Below are 20,275 nucleotides of genomic sequence, written 5' to 3'. Positions count from 1 at the left end.
GAACTTCTTCAGATACTACTGCTAAACATTTGGCACAAAATATTTTCTCTCTGATAATCAGCCACAACCCGTAAGACAAAATATTTTAGGGTTTTTCCTGTGGAAAAAAGAAAAAAGCTGTGTTCAGTTTTTTTAAAAAATAATAGTCTTGAGCACAGACTCTGGAACCAGACTGCCTGAGTTCAAACCACAATTCTACCATTTACTAGTTGTATGACCTTGGCCAAGTCACTTAGCCTTTCTTCTGTGCCTCAGTTTCTTCATCTGTAAATACTCCTACCTCATTGATTGTTCTGAACATTAAATGAGTTAATAAGTGGAAAATGCTTTCTATAGTGTCTGGTACACAGGAAGTACCATAAAAGTATTAGCTAATAATAATAATAATAATACATATGAGGATCTGGTAGTGGAACTGTAACCTTCACTATCATTGTGGGGCATCTATATTCCAGCAGGAAAAAGATGAGTTCCTAATAAAATAGAAGTATATAACATTGAAAATATTTTGGACAGCTCTGACTTATTCCTCTGGTCAATATTTATATTACAGCCCACTGGAATTGAACAAGCTACAGCAGGGGAAGAAAGCAGAACACTCTTCAACTGCAAAAATAACATACACAAGAGCCACTTCTGATCAAGTGATCCAGGTTGACCGGATTCTCTCCCTCCTGCTAAGCCCTCCAATGGCACACAGGGGAAGGACATGGGCTCCTACATTCTAAATGTAGTCAACCAAATCAACCAAATTATTTTTTGACAAGGAATCTGGAAATCAATGTAGGTTTGTCAGCTAGAAGAATGGTAGTTAACAGCAGCTTCAGTTAAAGGTGGCTCCAATACACATTCGAAAACTCAAAGTCTACGAGTTTTTCCCACAGTATTCAAGGCAAAAGACAGGTGTGGTGTAAGGGTGTTTTCAAAATTCACCCAGATAAGATCAACCTCAAGACCTTGTCCTCAGCTCCAGTCTTACCTGATAGAAAAACCTACTCAGTTTTCCACTACATAACACGTTTTAGAGACCATTTTAAAAGATGTTACTGCAATCAACAAGCTTAGTACATATGCTAGAGATGGCACTGTAACCATCTGTCTACTCATTTCAGGTGACATGAGGGGCACCTAGCTGGCATATGACTCTTGATCTTAGGGTTGCGAGTTCAAGACCCATGTTGAGGGTAGAGATTACTTAAATTAAAAAAAAAAAAGTTTCCATTTCAGATGACATGGCTAGATTCAGCCATTAAAGACTTAATTTGAAAGAAATCAATTTAATTCAACCAATTTGATGCCTTCTGAGATACATTTTTCTCACCTTTCTTTCTCAGACTTCACAATCCAGTGATGGGTATGAACTGGTGGTTCATTTAGTAGACTAAGTAAAGTCATTGCAGACTTTTTCAATAGTACCCTCCAAAGAGACACTTTGGGATGTCCAATATTTATGCATTTGAAGACAGGCACTCTTCTGTGGTCAAACAACTCTAAATCTCTCCATTTTGTCAACTACTATTATCAACTACTATATAGCTAATAGTAATAATAATAATAATTACCATGGGCTTGAAAAGAGACTTCCAATCACAATCAAGTCCGTCTCCTGAGGTTAAAAGCTAACCAAAGTGTGACGCCTACCATGTGAATCTGGGTGCCTCTCCTGATGAGTAACGAGCACTACTAAATTACAGGTTACTACCCATACCTTATACAAAAAGCCGTACATCCAAGCTAGATGATGTCTTATAAAAGTAGTTATTAACCAAAGACAAATTAATGAAACCTTTGGTTAAACTGATATCCTTCTTGTTTCTCTATTCTTTTATTGATAACAGGGAACTGTGCAAATGTATCTAATGTAGATTAATATTTTAAGAGTACCCAATCCATAGGCATCCTGCTTCCACATTAATCTTGTGCATTTTGTTGCATATAATTCTTCCCCCACAGTTCTCATTTTAGAAACAGTTGGTCCATTAGAATTAATCTGTTCCCCTATAAAGACTCGTCACAGCTAAGATCCAATATTTCTCCTTAATCTTTTTTTTCTCCTGGAGAAACATATGAATTATGTTATTAACTGTTTTTTTTACTCTCACTTTTCATGTTACAATTACCAACAGATAGAGAAAAGGTGTCTTTCACTTCTTGTTCCAAGAGCTAAAGAATCACAGTAACATTCAGTTTGCACCTCAACAGCATCCTTAGGAATGGGTAACATTGTGGTGAGCTTTAACTATTATTTAAAAAACAACAACAACAACACATTGGTTTTAGGGAAAATGTACTTCTAGTACAAAGCAAATCTTTTGAGCTAAAAACACTGAATCCAGACTAAGGGACAGACTTAACATTAAGCTTTTAATATAGCCTGCATTTCTCTAAGTTTAAGGAAGAGCTATTTTATGGAAAATTCTGCCACTGGATATGCTGTAGAGAGAAACATCCAAAGGCAAAGTCATTTTCATTTGAACACATAAACTATGATGAGCTCAGACTCAATTTCTTGGCTTCTTAAAGCTTTTGTTTGTTTTATCTTACACAATGGTCTCTGAAGCAGGGAGATTTGTCTGCCTCTAGTTGTGCCAACAAGGTTCAAATATTAATGTTTTACTGGGACTCACCATGGCCCAGGTAAAATTTAAAATGTTAAAGACCCCTTATTGTCAAATAAATAATCTGACCTTTAAGCTTTAGAAAACTATCTGGTCCACTTTACGACATAACCTGTTTTTAATAGTAAGTTCCAATATTCTCCTGAAATCGATCAGAAATATTCTTTGGTTGGCAATCATGACTAGACCACATATTGAAAGGAAAAAAGAGGTGTCGGGCTCCGTGGACTCTGGAAGTGAGGGGAAAGCCTCTATTTTTATACACTAACCACTGATTTAGGTGTGTTGACAGAGACCCAATATGGCAAAGCAAAAAAAGATTTTACCGAGCAACTTTATTTAATTAATTGACTCTGTTCCCTCAATGTGCCATCTAGGTCAAGTTTTAAAAACCCAAACAAAATTTAGAAAATATACTAGAGATATTTATACTTAAAAGGGTGCTGAGGCGAACTACTTCATCTAAAGAAAAGCACTCCAATGACAGGAATAATCAACCTTGAATTCATTTAGTAAAACCATTTTGTAAAGCTGAAAGTATCACCATTTCTAAAATAAAGCGCAGCAATATTTAACTAAATATTAAGTAAATATCTGCAAGTACTTCAAGTACTTAGGGCTTTGATCCTACTGGTAAGGTTTGAGCTTTTCTGAAATACTTTTCTTACTATCTCATCCTCCACTCTTACTCTCTATTAAACCAATATGGTCATGATATCATAATAAGACAGAAATAGAAATTTTGAACATTTCAAACTTTTGCCCAGGTAAAGCTCTATAGCTTTTTTAAAGAAATAGCTACCATCAGAAAAGAAGTGGCACAATTTGGATCATATTTACTTTTTATACTGTATACACTGTGACTCCATATTTATTTAGTCCCACCTTGTCCCAAAAAAGATTTACAAAGATTTTTGGCTTACAAAAATCCATACAAAATAAACTATAAAATTAATTATAAGGGATTGAAGATTTGGAAAAAGGGTAAAGGTATATATATGTCTACACACACAGAATAAAATAAGATCTGAAAAGTTATACCTCAATTTCACAGCATGTCACCTCTGAATAGTGGAGTTATGAGTAATTTTTTTTACAAAGGTGCAGTTTTTAAAGTTTTTACAAATAGATGAGCAGGGGCGCCTGGGTGCCTCAGTCGTTAAGCATCTGCCTTCAGCTTAGGTCATGATCCCAGGGTCCTGGGATTGAGCCCCACATCAGGCTCCCTGCTCAGCGAGGACCCTGCTTCTCCTTCTCCCTCTGCTTGTGTTCCTGCTCTCTCTCTCTCTCTGTCAAATAAATAGATAAAATCTTTATTAAAAAAAATAGATGAGCAATTACTGTTGGTGGGAATGCAAACTGGTGCAGCCACTGTGGAAGACAGTATGGAGGTTCCTCAAACCATTAAAAATAGAAATGCCCTATGGTCCAGCAATCACACTACTGGGTATTTACCCAAAGAATACAAAAACACTAATTTGAAGGGATATATGCACCCCAATGTTTATAGTAGCATTATTTACAATAGCCAAACTTTGGAAGCAGCCTAAGTATCCATCAGTAGATGAATGGATAAAGAAGATGTGGTGTATATATACAATGGAACATTATTTAGCCATAAAAAAGAATGACATCTTGCCATTTGCAACAACATGGATGGAGGATAGATCTAGAGAGTATAATGCTAAGCGAAATAAGCGAGTCAGAGAAATACAAATACCATATGATTTCACTCATATGTGGAATTTAAGAAATAAAACAAATGAACAAAGGGAAAAAAATGAGACAAACCAAAAAACAAACTCTTAACTATAGAGAACAGACAGTTACCAAAGGGGGGGTGGGCAATGAATGAAATAGGTGAAGGGGATTAAGAATACGCTTATCCTGAGCGGCCATCTTGCGTCCCCACGTGTGTGCACCTAATCTCAGCTGGTCCGCCCGAGACCCCTGAGCGCCAACCCTATTCCCCCGCGCGGTCCCATTTCCGCTCCAACAAGATGAAAGAAACTATCATGAACCAGGAGAAACTCGCCAAACTGCAAGCACAAGTGCGCATTGGTGCACCGGAAAGGAACTGCTCGCCGAAAGAAGAAGGTGGTTCATAGAGCGGCTACAGCAGATGATAAAAAACTTCAGTTCTCCTTAAAGAAGTTAGGGGTAAACAATATCTCTGGTATTGAAGAAGTGAATATGTTCACAAACCAAGGAACAGTGATCCATTTTAACAACCCCAAAGTTCAGGCATCACTGGCAGCGAACACTTTAACCATTACAGGCCATGCTGAGACAAAGCCGCTGACAGAAATGCTGCCCAGTATCTTAAACCAACTTGGTGCAGACAGTCTGACTCGTTTAAGAAGACTGGCTGAAGCTCTGCCCAAACAATCTGTGGATGGAAAAGCACCACTTGCTACCGGAGAGGAGGATGATGATGAAGTTCCAGATCTTGTGGAGAATTTTGATGAAGCTTCCAAGAATGAAGCAAACTGAATTGAGTCAACTTCTGAAGAACATAAAACTTGAAGAAGTTACTGGGAGCTGCTATTTTATATTATGACTGCTTTTTAAAATTTTGTTCATGGATCTGATAAAATCTAGATCTCTAATATTTTTAAGCCCAAGCCCCTTGGACACTGCAGCTCTTTTCAGTTTTTGCTTATACACAATTCATTCTTTGCAGCTATTTAAGCTGAAGAAGCCTGGGAATAAAGTTTGAAACAAGGTTAATAAAAAAAAAAAAAGAATACGCTTATCTTGATGAGGACTGGAACTGTTGAATCACTATATTATATACCTGAAACTAATATAACACTGTATGTCAACTACACTAGAATTAAAAAAAAAAAAAAGTGGAGAAGTTGATTGTTCTAAGATGTCCAGGTAGGTGAACTTCTTAAATATATTTCATAAACCACTACTCCCCCTCTCTCGTTCTCAAATGTAACTTTCATTAGGTCTACTATGTTCTGGTTCCTAAGTCTGATCCATTCAGAAGACTTCCCTTTCCAGTGACAGAAAAAAAAAGGACAGCACAGCCCACCTCATCAGAAAAAATCACGTTTGAAGTCCACCGTTACTCCCACCATTTAGATCTGAATGAGATGAAGCACTTAAAGAGTAAAAAAAAAAAATTAATTCAATTTTGTGGGGCAACATCTTTAAAAGATGGCTGGTTTCTTTTTGTGGAGGTGGGCACTGAATAGACCCTCTAAATAATGAAATGAAGATGGGGAGGTGAGAGAGAACTCACAAATTTTTAAAAAGTGAGGGGAGGACAGGAAAAAAAATCTTTGTAAGGTTTGTGGGCTAGAGCAAGTGGTCCTTTTTGTTCAGCCTCAAGACAAATAACATTTCATTGTGTCACTCTTTACTACAAACCTCAAAGTGAATAAGATTTGACATGCAAATCCCTACATTTTACTACAGTTTTTAGGGAAAAACCAGTCAGATTTCCTTCTAAAACTTTCAAACACTTAACAAATAACCACTTAACTAGTCTTCTCTCCTCTCAAACTTCCAACTTGAGTAGTCAAAATCCTTTTCCTTCCAGCAGGTCTACCTCTACCCTCTCCTCTGAGGTTTTTAACAATCATGCATTCTGCCTTTTCTAGCCAAAGTTTCCTTGAGGTTGCCTGAACAACTAGTCTTCATCCACCACTGTGCACACTTGTCAGGTATGTGTCAGCATTTTGAAACCCATGAGAGCTAAAAAATGATAGCTACTCTGACAAAATTCCCATGACACTACCTTCTTGATTAGCCCTGAACTGCACCTAGGCCAAACCCACGTTGGCTTACACCTCCTAGCAGGTGCTGAGGGCAGTGTGCAGCCCCTAATGCAGGGATGCCACCTCCTTAAACTGCACTGACTGCGTCTGGTGGGACAGCCTCTAGAAGGGAAAAACATTCAAGACATTTCCAAGTCTCTCTTAATTTGGAAAGAGGTTAAAAACCACTACAAAGTGCTCTCTCAAGAGCCTAGGGACCCTATACAAGTTATCCTTGAGCAGCACAATAAAATGGAGATGAAAGAATACAAGCCAAAAGCTATCACAACATAGAAGCCCAGGCGCTTCTTTAAAAAGCAGAACAACCAAGGAAGGTGGGTTTAGTGTTTGGACTTTCATGGCTACCATGCCTATTTCCAACTCTGATTAGTCTTTTTTTTTTAAAAAAAAAAGATTTTATTTATTTATTTTTCAGAGAGAGAGAGAGAGAGCACAAGCAGGGGGAACAGTAGAGGGAGAGGGAGAAACAGGCTCCCCACTGAGCAGGGAGCCCGATGCGGGGCTCCATCCCAGGACCCTGGCATCTTGACCTGAGCTGAAGGCAGACACTTAACTGACCGAGCCACCCAGGTGTCCCTAACTCTGATTAGTCTTGACTTGACCCTGCTTCAGTCCTTTAGCTAGTAAACTTCTAGAAAAGACAGATTACACCTTGTCCCTACCACAGGAAAGCCAGAGGGGCAGGCGGCAGAACCTTGGGCATCCTGAGTTCTTAGACTGGGATCATGAACAGAGTAATGTGTCCAGCATCCGAAACTCCCACCAAAGCAAGTCTGCCCAGGTGGATATCCACTCAACTGATGCCCTATAACCAATGCAAAGAATCAGATTCTATAAGGAACAAGAGGCAGATTCTTCCAAAAGAAATAATTCATAGAAACTAATTATTCTCTAATGTTCTTTAATTAAAGAAACTGGGCAACGACTTCGGTTTTTTAATTAAGCCCAACTTCAGCTTATTTTTCAACATCCTGAGGTTTTGACATTCAGTCCATACAGATTCTATTAAAAAACACTCCACCTCAGATCAGACCAGAAATTAATATTAATATTAATATATTTAACTAATAAATACCCAATAAAAAGACCATTTATTTTTTTAAAAAGGGCTATTAAAATGTATATATTTAGTAACAATAAAGAATTCACCACAAAAAAATTTATTGGTGATCACGTGGCTTTATTCCTCTTCTCCTTTCACAAGAATCCGTATTATATTACACACATATATACAGGGCAAACCAACTGACCATATCACTCCCAGGTAGAGAAGAATGCACAAGTTTTAAAGAGGCAACACCATAACTCAGTTTAATGGACCCTCTTTTAAGATAATAATAATAGTAGTAGACTGTAATAGGAATTGTAAAAACAACTACATAACCACAAACACTCAAGATATCTCAGCCTCCGGGAGGGCCCTTTTTCTTGAATGTGAGATCTGCTCCTAGCCACCTCCCTACCTCTCTGTGCATGCCGTTTTTTCTGGTCAAACCAGCCCCTCCTCTCCACAATTCTCATCCACTACCTCTGCACACCATCCCACTGCAACTACTTTGACACAAAGCCAGGAGCTTCCAGTTGCCAAATCCCAGGGCACTGTCTGGTCCTTATATACCCTTCACCAACTTCATCCACTCTGAAGTTTTAACCATCTTCAATGTCTACACCTGCAACTCAGGACCCCTGGGCTAAATTCTAGGCCTATATATCCAAATGATTATTGGACATCCCTTCAGGATTAAACTTTGCATTTCCAAAGATCAACTGACCATCTTCCCTCCAAAACTTCAGGCATTTCTTATACTGGGTAATGAAGCCACCACCCAAATTAGAAACCTCCCTGCCTCCAGGCCTTGTCTCAAATCCATCTTTTATATGGTCAACAGAGTGCTTTACCTAATGCTTACTGACTGCATTACTTCCTTGTTTTACAACCCTTTGATAGCATCTCTTCACCTATATCATAGGTTTTAAGCTCTTGAGCATGGCATATGAGGCCCACTGCCTCCTGATACCTGCCTATCTTACCAGCCTCTTCCCCCACCACTTTCTGCCCTGACCCTTCTGTTTCAACACTAAACAACTCAGGATTCCCCATTTATGCCCCATGTTTCCCACCTCTAACCTTCATCCACCCAAACCTTCTTCAAGCTCCTCCAGGTGGTAGCCCCGTTGCAGTTGTCACTTCAGTGCTTAGCCCAGTATCTGGCTCATGAAAGGTGCCATGTGAATTGTCAATGATGGAAGACAGTACATGTCAAGTCAAAAATGAATGACACCAACAGAAAGTGCTGAAGGAATCTGGACTCACATTGAAAGTCACTGCAATGGAGTCCACACATGTTAACTATTTCCCACACATGAAGTATAAGAAAGCCAGCACAAGCTCAACCCCTCCTTACAACATCCACCACACACTCAGAGTCATGCTCTATTTTTTTTTTTTTTTTTTTTTGGAGAAAGTATGTTGGCTACCTGCTAAGCCTGCCATCATGAGGCACAACAGTGGGCATCTTGGTGATGTGCTAATAATAACAGCTGATATTTATAGAACGCTTATTGTGTATCCAGACGTTCACTGAGACTTCTACATGAATTATATCTCTCAGTCCTCACATTAGCACTATAAAAATATAACTACTGTTACCCGTGCTTTACAGATAAGGAAACTGAGGCCCAGATACTGAATAACTTAACTAAAGGCAGAGAGATTTAATATTAAGGACACTATTCACCAGAACACAAGCCACGCCTCCATACATATGTCACTTAGTTCCTAAAATTGTATGTGTGTATCAAGAGCTGACCATGAATGAAGGTCAAAAGAACCTACTGTGTCATCAAACTTTTGAGCCACTGCCCCCACCAAATAAGAGTTCACTAAATTATCTCGCTAACTTACAGAATCACTGCCATTGCCTCACAGATGGCATCAGCAGCACATCAAGACCTAAGTGCTGAGACTGACACCTCATCTTCTCCTCAGTGAGCCCCTTCCCTTGGGCCCTGACTTTCTTCTGCCCCCTCATTTCTCCATATTCCCCCCTGGTCAGCTCCAAATTTCTCCTCCCACCTTTGTTTCTGAAGGGTGCTTTAAGACACATAAGGGGCAAGATCTCTTCTTCATGAAAATAGAGAATGCGTCACCTCAGGAGGTGCAGAAGCCAAAAACATTTGCAGGCTCAAGAAGGATTTAGACAAATTCATGGATGAGAGAATTCTGGGGTTCACATAAAGGCAGTATGGAACTTGGAGAGGAAAACTTATGCCAAAGGACAGCCACACTTGGCTATCAGATTGAGCACCTACTATGTGCAAAGCACTATTCCAGGCTCAGAAGACAGCAGAGAACAAGAGACAAAATCCCTGCCTTTATGGAGCTTCCTCCCAACGTTGAGGACCTGGCATTTTGGGGGAAGCCTTCCCTGTGCTGTCATAAAAGGGCACGCACACGTGGACTCTCACCATGCACAACTCCAAAGGCAGTTTGCCCTGGTCCTCGAGATTTGTGCCCAAAGCCTTAAAAAAATTTTGACTTTGGCAAACTGGAAGAGGAATAAATTGACAGAAGTAGATAGTACATTTTGAGAACACCCATGGCTATCAGGCCTCATGGAGGAGCCAGGCAACTCAGAGTTGGCCCCCAGCAACCCAGAAATGTCACCCTGTCCTTAAGGGCGGGGTAGAGTGGAGAGAGCCAGTCAGGGAAAACATGGTAAAAAGCAGCACCTGGGTGTGGACCTTTAAGAGCTCCTTTCAACCATGCTCCGCCAACACAGATAAACAGTCTTCCAAAGTCCTAAATCCAGCACCAACATGAGAAGCCAGCAGACACAGGAGTTAGTCACACATACTCTGGAGCAATATTGTCTGGGTTTGAATCCCTGGTTCTACCACTCATCAACCCTGGCACATAATCAAAACTCTTTGGGACTCAGTAGTCTCATCTTTTAAATGGAAACAATAATTACAACAGCCTCATAGGATGGTTATGGAAATGTGAAAGAGCTGATAACACATAAGGCATTTAAAACAGAGTCTGGTACTCAGGAAATTCGAGCTGTTACTATTACTACTTTTTATATTGATAGGATCATAGAAGCCCCCTTCCAGGCCATGGCAAATTCTGGAAGCCACAAAGATGCTATATAAAGGAACAGCTAAGAAGCATACACTGTCCCATTCTGAGGTAAAACCAAAATTCAACCAAATTTCTAAACACATACACCCCGGGGGTGCCTGGGTGGCTCAGTCGGTTACAGCATCTGCCTTCAGCTCAGGTCATGATCTCCAGGTCCTGGGATGGAGCCTCATGTCAGGCTTCCTGCTCAATGGGGAGTCTGCTTCTCCTTCTCCCTCTGCCTCTCCTGCCTACTCATGTGCTCGGTCTCCCTAGCTCTCTCTCAAATAAATAATATCTTTAAAAAAAAATAAAAAATAGGGCGCCTGGGTGGCTCAGTCGTTAGACGTCTGCCTTCAGTTCAGGTCATGATCCCAGGGTCCTGGGATCAAGCCCCGCATCGGGCTCCCTGCTCAGCGGGGAGCCTGCTTCTCCCTCTCCCACTCCCCCTGCTTGTGTTCCCTCTCTCGCTGTGTCTCTCTCTGTCAAATAAATAAATAAAAATCTTTTAAAAATAAATAAATATAAAAGTAAATAAACACATACACCCCAGCTCCAACACACACCTTCTTTCTCTGAATGAGAAAACTATTTTTCATCAAATTCAGGTAAAACTGATTTTGACTGCCGAACACATTTTTCAAAAGGTGAAGGCAAAAGAAAGGGTAGATTTATCCTTCTTAATAATGTCCCCTGGCCCTCTGGAAAGACAGGCTGGGTCTCTGTTTGCGGAAGAGCTGAAACAATTAGAACGGAAAAGGAGAACAGGAGGAATTTTCAGGCTGAGGGCCAACCAGCCCTGCAACTAAAGGAGCCAAAGCCTGAGCGGTCATCTACAATGGAGACACCCTAATATGTGTCACCGTTCTAATGAATCGACAGTGGTGGACACAACCTCAATGAGAAGTCCAAGTGGGGGTTAGCTAAAGCACAGACACAGGGGAGAGATGAAAAAAACCGTTCACTTAGAAAAAATCTTTTATCTGCGAACGTAAAGCCAAGCAGATAAATTGTTTTTGTTGTTTTGGGGTTTGGCTTGGTTAATTGTGGCATGAGACCAAAAGTGCACGGGTGCATCACGGCAGTAGAATACCCTGTGTAGTCCCCAGGCCAAAAGTGAACGTTAAATGCAACCAAGTTAAGTTGGCTAGTCCTTTAATTCGATTGGAGTGACTTTTATCTTTCACCTCGGAGTCATAAAAGAACATAAGTTGTTAGCAAAACAATCTGAAGTTGACTTAATTCTGAGGCCTTCTTCTGTCTTTCCATATGCTTGTCAAAACTACTCAGAGAGAACGAAAGAGAAAATATGCTTGCCCAAAAGGGGCGGACACAGGGGACAGAAAAAAATGGCTACATATACAAGAATATGCTAGATAATATACTACATCTGAAAACTTTTTGTTATTTATCCCACTTTAATGAGATAATCCCAGCATTCTTACTTATGAAGTCCTTTACTTAGAAAATGTGCCGTAAACCTACTAGAAAGCTAAACATTCTTAGAACTGAAAAAATATCTATATTTACAAACTATGTCCCCATCATTTGCACATAGAGTATGAGTCCTATAAGATAGCCTGTTACTCATCCTCACAATTTTATATTACCAAGTGCATATTTCTGAAAAAGAAATTCAACGAAAAGCGATGTCATATCATGTTGAGATAGTCTACTAGTAAGAAATCGAGAGTCTAAAAAATAGTTCTGAGGGTCACCTACACATACCTGTTACAAAGGCCTAGAAACTGAAGTTTGTATGATTTTGAAAAACTGATCAAAACCCATGGGATATTATTTGGCCTTACTGAATGAAGGGTTTTACTGACAAATCATTAAGAAAAGGTATAAAAAAACCATACCTTGGTTTCACTGTTGGATAGCAGATGGAGATGTGCCAACTGAAAGACAAAAGTGGCTCCAACCAACCAGAAAAAAAGTTGGTTTTTCTAGCCACACTTAAGACACTAGCCCTAAAATTCAGGACTAATGCCATAATTAATAAGGACGTGATGAAAGAGTCAGCCAATATTACAGTTCAGGTCCATGCAAGAAACATTTTTTTAGTTCCTCTTATAAGTCAATCCCAATCTTTGCTTTCAAGGAGCTCACCACGCAGCGCTGGCCACTCACCTGTGAGGAAGCTTGAGACAATCGCCACAATCATCCATGGGCGCTGGAGAGCATGGTGAGGGAAGGAGAGGCCCAGGGCTCTACACAGAAGTGACTGGCATAATTAGGAAACATCCCTTCATGTCTTGCTGACTTGCCTAATTTTAAACATCTTATTTTCAAGCAGGGCACATGCACATACACGTTAAATTTATAACCTATGATCTCCTACACAAAACCTGCCAGTCATTCCCGTGAGGGTCAAGTTCTTTTTTGTTTCTGGTGCGGTGGGGGCCTCTAGGTGGCCAGAAAGAAGGAGGCAGATAATCCTAGGACTTACGGTAGTACCAGCATGACTACGCAAAGCTACTAAAAATTTGTGTTTCATAAATGTTTCCTTCCTACTGTAAAGTGTCCTTACAAATCAACTGAATCAAACATGAGTTTTGTGGTCCTAAGAGATTAAGTGACTTGTTTAAGGTCACACCGTTTGTTGTGGCAACGCCTGAACTGGTCTTTCATCTCCTGGTGTCCAATATAATGTCCTTTTAAATAGACCAAATGGCATCCCAATCATGGGGGATGAGACCCAGAGACAGAAATGACTGTGGGCACATCTGTCATATTGATAATCAGAATGTCTGTCTGTGAAACACAGATTATATAGCCATCCAGAGAAAGTCACTGGCCTGGCACTGATTTAGCCGAGGAAACCTACCAAATAGGCTGGGAGAGAAACGGGGCAAAACCCCAAAGCAGCAGGCCTCCCCCAAAACCAGAGGCTGCAGTATTCACTTGTGCACCACGCCCAGAGAGCACACGGTAGAGCCTTCATCAGGGGAAGGATGGGATTCCCTAAGTAAGGGATTAAAGGGAGCAGATCCCTCAAGGGGTGGACTCACTTCTGTCACAGAACCACGAGCTGCTTCTGCTCAAGAAGGATTTGGTGCGAAGGCAGAAGGCTGCTCAGATTTTATGCAGAACCACAAAGATGCCTCAGTAGGTAACACGACAGGAAGGAGAGTCAGAATGAAATTTCCACAGCCATTGGAAGGAAAAGTGGAGAAACCTTCCCTCTCACTATTTAAAAATCAATTATAGGTAATGAAGAGTCCACATCCAAATGTCTCCCAGCAGTCCATGCCTTTATTTACTTCATTTGTTCCCTTCTTCTTCCTTCTAGTTCTCCTGTCCAGGTTCCATCTCACCCACCTCCATCAGTGGTGACAAGAGGACCAGAGCATCCGCAGTCAGCCCACTGCCCCAGCACCAGGCCCGAGGCTGTGAAGCAGTGAAGGGGAAGATGCTTTGGATCACCCGTCTCTGGCTTCCTCTCAGAATGAGACATTCTGGGTATTCCCCACCCTCCTAAACTCACAGGTGTTCTCTCCAATTTCCATGCAAGCCATCAGAGATGCCATCATTCCCATCTGCTTCCCGTAATAAGAAACTAACATCTTTCTAAAGGCACAGTGGTCATGAGGCTGGGCAGCAATTGAGCAAACACGTTTGTTTACCATCAGGGGGTGCCAAGGTGGGGCCTCGACCAATATGACTGTCGCCGCTCTCAGGCCTGTCCACAGCTCTGCAGCCTGCAGCTGACCTCTTACTGGCACACAATCCTCCCTAATAACAAGCTCAGGAATAGAGAATGGGAGGAGAGGCACACGCTCTGTGAATGCGTGTACCCCCATGCCCCTCTTTCCTCGACGAATAGAGTTAATCAAGCACGAGGCTCAGGAAAAACTGAAGAAAGAGAAGTTCTTATTAATGTGTTGACACTTGCCACAAAGCTTGGCCTATCTCAACAAGGCTCTTTACTTTCACATCTACCTGGTCTCTCGGACAAAAAAAGGAAAACCAAAGACGACTTCCAGATAACTATGCTTCTCACAGCTGTGCAGTCAAGAGGCGGAAAAACACCTTTTATAACTTCCTCTGGCGCTTGCTGAAAACTCTGGACTTTGGGGAGGCTATTAGAAAAAGGTTAAATATGAGACTAGATAATGATATACCAAGGGACTCATGTCAGGGTTGTTTGAACACCACTCAGAAGCAATTGCTGTTGAGAGTTGGCGACCACTTTAAAGAGCTCTGGAAGAAGGCGAAGTCTGCAAGTAAATGCTCTGGGGTGCCCCTGGGAGGAGCAGGAGAAAGACTCCTGATTTTGCACAAGCATCCGTGAAAACATTTATTCTCCATTCTTTAATCCAAAGATTACTAGGTATTCACATCTAGTAATTATTTCCTATAGGTGGCATATTTTCTTGTATTGTTCTTTATTTAATTTTATTTTTACGAAGACATGACTTCACATACACAATAGTACCCTCCTCCTTTTTTCTCAGTGTAATTAAGCTAGAGGGCCTCTGGTCTCCATGTTTAGACTTCCCTATTCATTTACTCTCAACAAATCTATCCGTCAGTTAGTTAAAATTATTTTATCAATAAGCGTTTTACTTCAAAGTCCTATTTGTGTAACTTAAGAATTAGTACGTAATAACTCTTTCCTGCCCCTAAAACTTGATCAGTTCCCCCACCCTTATAAAATTTGTGATGTTACCCAAAGCACTTTGTGCTATCAATTTCAGGGTTATGAACCACCAGCCACTGAAGCTACCTGATTGGCTCCTCGTTCCCTGGTGCTTTATAATGATAACTAGACAGTATATAATTACATGGTCCCCAGAAGATACTTATAATTGAATCACAGGGCATTTTGTGAATGTTTGGGACAGCGATTAGAGGACCACAAAGTGATAGTATTTCTAACTCTCACCAGCTAGAATGTAAATGAAGCACCCTAAAATTCAATTATAAGAGTCCTTTAGGTATTAAATAATTATAATGCAAATCACATTAGGGGGCAAGTTTTTTTTTTTAATTGAACTGTCCCCATAACCCCTGAAGATCGTATTTCCTAATAGTTTGCACAACACAGCTGGATTTTCAGATTTATGGTTCTTCACCCAACTGAAAAAGCTGTACCCAAGGTAGAACATAGGCAAGACCCTGTTCCTGCTTTTGCTTTGCCCTCCTTATTTGGTGACCTACTAAGTGGGTTGGGTCTCACTGTCGCCCCACTTCTCCCAGAAACATGCTGCATAATCAAAGTATCTAATATTATGGTGCAAAAATAAAATAGCCATAAAAATATTTACAAATCTAACAGAAACAAGCATACTTCATCTATGCAAACTTTCCCCCATTCTGAACACCCAGGAAAGTCTCATCTCTTCCCCTCACCTCTCCCCTTTCTCCAGCTTTCCCTCCTAGCTCTCTTCCCAATTCGCAACCATTCCTTCTGCCCTCAGTACCTGCCTTCCCTCAGGGCAGGTTGTGACAGTTGTAGTAAAGCCTCCAGGATGATTGTAGTTGGTCCCTAGTGCTCTGGGCAAGGATACAAAAGCCTCAAGTGTAGATCTTTTTCAGTCATTATCTTTCCGCTTCCATTTCTTAAAGGGAGGGAAGGTAAATATTGCTCCTCTCACTCAGGAAACTCTGGAAAGTAAAAACAGAAATACTTCTCCCCTGACTGATTTGTGTAAACACACTGTCAAGGGAAGGTTGAAAGGATGGTCAGTGAAGTTGCTCCTACAACCAACCCAGCAAGTAAAACAGAAGACAGGGCCCTAATCATTCCTCTGGATGCTCTGAATCACATCCAGGGGGCAGACAGAAACTCTCCCACCCCTGAATGCTACAGCAAGCACATATCCACTTACAGTAGACTGGTGACACATCTATCTTCCTCCACTTAAAAACCTTTTTTCAAGGCCAGTGATCAAAATGTAAAACTAAGGCCTGAAGAAATATCCATTCCCCCAGCAGAGCCCCAGTGTTAAAATACAACCTCTGATTAGTGATTAGTAAAACATCACAGAAATAAATATACATATACATACATATGTATATTTTTCCAGTAGATTTGGCCTTGTAATGACATTTGCTCATGAGAAAAAGAAATTTACTCATCCCAACATCACAACACTTCCTAAGTGTGTCCTGCAAAAAAAAAAAAAAAAAAAAAGGTCCCATAGAGACCAAGAATATAGTGACATTTGGTGCTCTTCAATCAGAGTATCAACACCATCGGTTTCCTCCTTTTAGCTCCTGAAATAAAAATATTCTCATGCACGGAGCACAATAGCACAGGCTACAGCCCTTCCTCATGGAGTGTGATTCTCTCTGAGAATCGCCTTCTGCTATGTTTGCAGGAACCACTCTCCCAGGACTGTATAGCTCTTCTGGATCTTTCCTTACACCTCAGAGTCAAGAGGAAAGGAACCAGAATGGATGACCATGACTACATAGAGGTTGAAGTCATAAAGGATTCAGGATGATGGCACCACTCTGGCCAACGTGGGGCGCATTAACAGGGCAGCCAAGGAGACCCCTCCAGAGGAAAGTGGAGTTAATTAGTCTTTTTATGCACACACACATGCCAGCTTCACACATTTAAAAAATAGACCCATGCTAAGCAAAGGGCCTATTTTAGCACGGTCTTGTAAAAACTAGATAGACGGGTACTCTCTCTCCTTTCTAGCAGCAACACTGGCCCTAACATACTTTCTGGCTTTTGCTATTCTAGCCTGAAGAACGAAGAGGTAACATGCAAAGTGCATCTAAAAAGCACTAAAACAAAACACAACAATTTTCACTCTCACACGAGGAACTGAGCACCAGTGAATTAACGCATCTAAAATTAATTGGCATTCCTGTAGAAAATTTTCCTTTTGTAATGTAGCCACTGGGCTGCTATGGAAAAAGATCCTAATTTATACTGGCTGAGCAAATGATTTGATTAGTGACCAAAGTAAGGAGGCGTGAATGCTCTCCAAGCATGAGCTTTTCCGCATGGCCTGAGTCAGCCACCGTACAGTAAGGCTGGCATGGTGCCAAGAGCCCTCCTGCCAACGAGACTAGAAGTTTCTGAAGAGCTACCACAGACCCAATGCTGGGAGAGTCCCCCAAACAAAAGGCGGCCACCGAGTCCAACAACTGGCTTGCAATGGCACCATATGCTCCACAATATTGTCCTGCTGCAAGACGGGGGCCTGTCTTCAGTGTTCCCGGGTGCTGCACAGCTGTCAGCCCACGAGCTGTTTTATCATTATTTTCACTGTTTTATTACTTTTCTGGGAATTCAAATCAGTGTAACCGTGCTTGATGCACTGGGTGAAAAATGGTGTCTCCCTCCCCCTCCTCTTTCAACCTAATGAATTGCCTTTTTTCATATCAAAGAGTAATGAGCACCAAACCACATAATATTTATTCATGGAACAAAAGACATAGGAATGGAGGGGGTGGGGGAAGCAGGAGCAGCTCCTGAGTGTGGAGAGCAGAAAAGCTGGACATTTTAAAGGAGCTCCTCACTGCGATTCCCAGTGACACTGGGTTCAATTTACAGGGAAATCCAAACCTTTCAGCTCTCCCCATTCTTTCCCTTGGAGCCTTCCATCAAGCAAGACCCTAGTCAATGCTAAGAGACCCTGCTGCTGAGAGCTGACAGTAACCAAACATAACTCATCCTATAGACTTGACAGTGAACTGTCTAAACCTTTTCTTTCTCGGTGGACCTCCCCTAAAAAGCCTTTTCTCTCTCCTATGAGCATTAAGCCAGTATATCTAAGAACATTCAAGATAGATCCTTTTACCCCCTGTATCATCATGGCCTCCATTGTGGACGAGAGCCTGATCTGGCCCAGGGAAAAAGAGCCATTGAAATAATGGCACTATTGGAGCCTTGCTCACCTCAGATGACATGAATTTTACCCTCCTCCCTTTCGGTGTTAATCTCTCACACTCTGTCTTCAAGTTTTCTTTTTAATCCAGAAAACAGAAAATAATATACAATAGTAGGAATAACTTAACCCAACCCATGGTTAATCTTCCTTGTAGACGTTGAGACAATTTAATTGTCCCCTTTACAAAGGATCCCCAAATTGGGAGGGGCAGGATGGACTACTAAGTCAAGTTAATGCTAAATGAGCCATGTTTCTTGAAGGCTTCCCTGAATACATGAGCCACCAAAGTGAAAGGAAAATTATTCTTTTAAGATAAGACAGCTATACAGAGCTCCCTCGAAAACGATCCACACTCACACTAAGAAAGAGATTAAAGGTAAAGGGCGTGCAAACCACATGAAATTTTAACACCACTGACTGAGCTGCTGTTTCTTCCTCCCATTTTATTACTCAAAGTCTCGAATTCTCCATTTAAAAATTCTCTTTTGGGAATAAAAAAAAAAGATTCGTTTAAATTATGAAAAATATTTAAATTTTTAAAAATCACAAAATAACTCCTTTCTTCCTATACCCTGTGCCACCCAAATGGTTGTGAATTTTAACACTGTAGAATTTCTTATCTGGATAATTTCCCTTAAGCCCAGAAATGCAATCCTTTTCTGAAGCAACCCTCTTGCCTCTTCCTCTTACAGTCTCATTTTTGTAAGTCTGTCAGAGCTAATTATCTCTCTCCTCAAATTTATGGCTCTTCAGTGTATCATAAACACATATATTAGGAAAAGTTGAAGAAACAAGTGAAGTGTGCATTATACTGTGAAGGAAAAGACAGACATAAATAATTATTCAAAGTATCCACCCTTCGTTAATAAAGTAATGAGAATGGCATTAGAAAGTGTGGACAGAAATACCAAAGCCAGCCAGTCCCCCCTTTCCTCTCCCATATATGGTTGTCCCCACCCCCTGAGCCAATACCAGAAACTCCCACACCATCACTTTAGGTTAAAGAGGGAAGCAAAATTCTCAGGTTTGCAATCCTTTGACATTCCAGACCACAGATAAACATGAAGCCTACCAAACCAGTACCACAGACAACCTGTGCCTCAACGAAGGGAACAAAGACACAAGACCCAATTCTCACAAGCACACACTGTCATTAAGCGCCCTTACTTGAAACTACTGTTCCATATTTCTGAGTGTTCCAATTCCAATCTGAAACCATAACTTAAAGTTAATAAAAGGCTCCTGAATGATTCATATCAATCCTTTCAACCTAAGAACAGGATCAAACACTGAAAAAGCAACAGCCCATTTGAATTTCAATAGCCTAAGGGCCAGATATCCCCCATCCTCAAAGCACCAGTTTATCCTACTTGGTCACCCTCAATGTTACCACTACATGTTCTTAGCTCAGTGTGGGCCCCAGGCGTATTCCCCTCTAACACATACAACCTGCCAAAAAATACTTTCTGAGTATGGCTATTTACCGTTACAACAAACAAGTTCTTCAAATATTCCTTCAATAGCTTCTGAGAATTAAGCAGCACGAAATCCAAATCTAAAATCATTGTTTCCATACTTCCGTGAAGAAAACGAATGTGTTTTTAAAAACCCAATAGCAGCTGCAAACCGTTTAGGAATTCCTAGTTAAACTGCAAAATATGCTTTCAACCATTTAGCCACAACAACATCTAAACTGAGAAAGTTGCTTCTTTATATAAATCACCTCTGTTTACCAAACCTCAGAGAACCTCCCGGTAAAGGGCCAGGGCAGGATGTAAGTGGCGAGGGAAATGTTGCAATCCATGAGGTGCCGAAGTGCCGATGTGCACACTCCACTGTTAGGAAATACCTTAAGTGATTAAAGATAAACACCACCGGCATGCT

At 40.9% G+C, this 20,275-nt stretch overlaps 1 protein-coding gene and 1 pseudogene across 2 annotated transcripts in view; one reads left to right on the top strand and one right to left on the bottom strand.

The window, feature by feature from the left end:
• Positions 1–20,275, bottom strand: part of MAML3 (mastermind like transcriptional coactivator 3) — a 398,403-nt gene that overhangs the window by 364,214 nt on the left and 13,914 nt on the right. The window lies entirely within an intron of this gene.
• Positions 4,711–5,355, top strand: LOC148164863 (transcription factor BTF3 pseudogene; annotated as a pseudogene).

Source organism: Eumetopias jubatus, unplaced genomic scaffold (assembly GCF_037043125.1).
Source record: "Eumetopias jubatus isolate StellerSeaLion01/CBP00866 unplaced genomic scaffold, mEumJub1_p1.0 scaffold_2, whole genome shotgun sequence".
NCBI classification, from domain to species: domain Eukaryota; kingdom Metazoa; phylum Chordata; class Mammalia; order Carnivora; family Otariidae; genus Eumetopias; species Eumetopias jubatus.
Note: the sequence above shows the minus strand (reverse complement) of the source record. Positions and strands in the feature narration are given on the sequence as shown.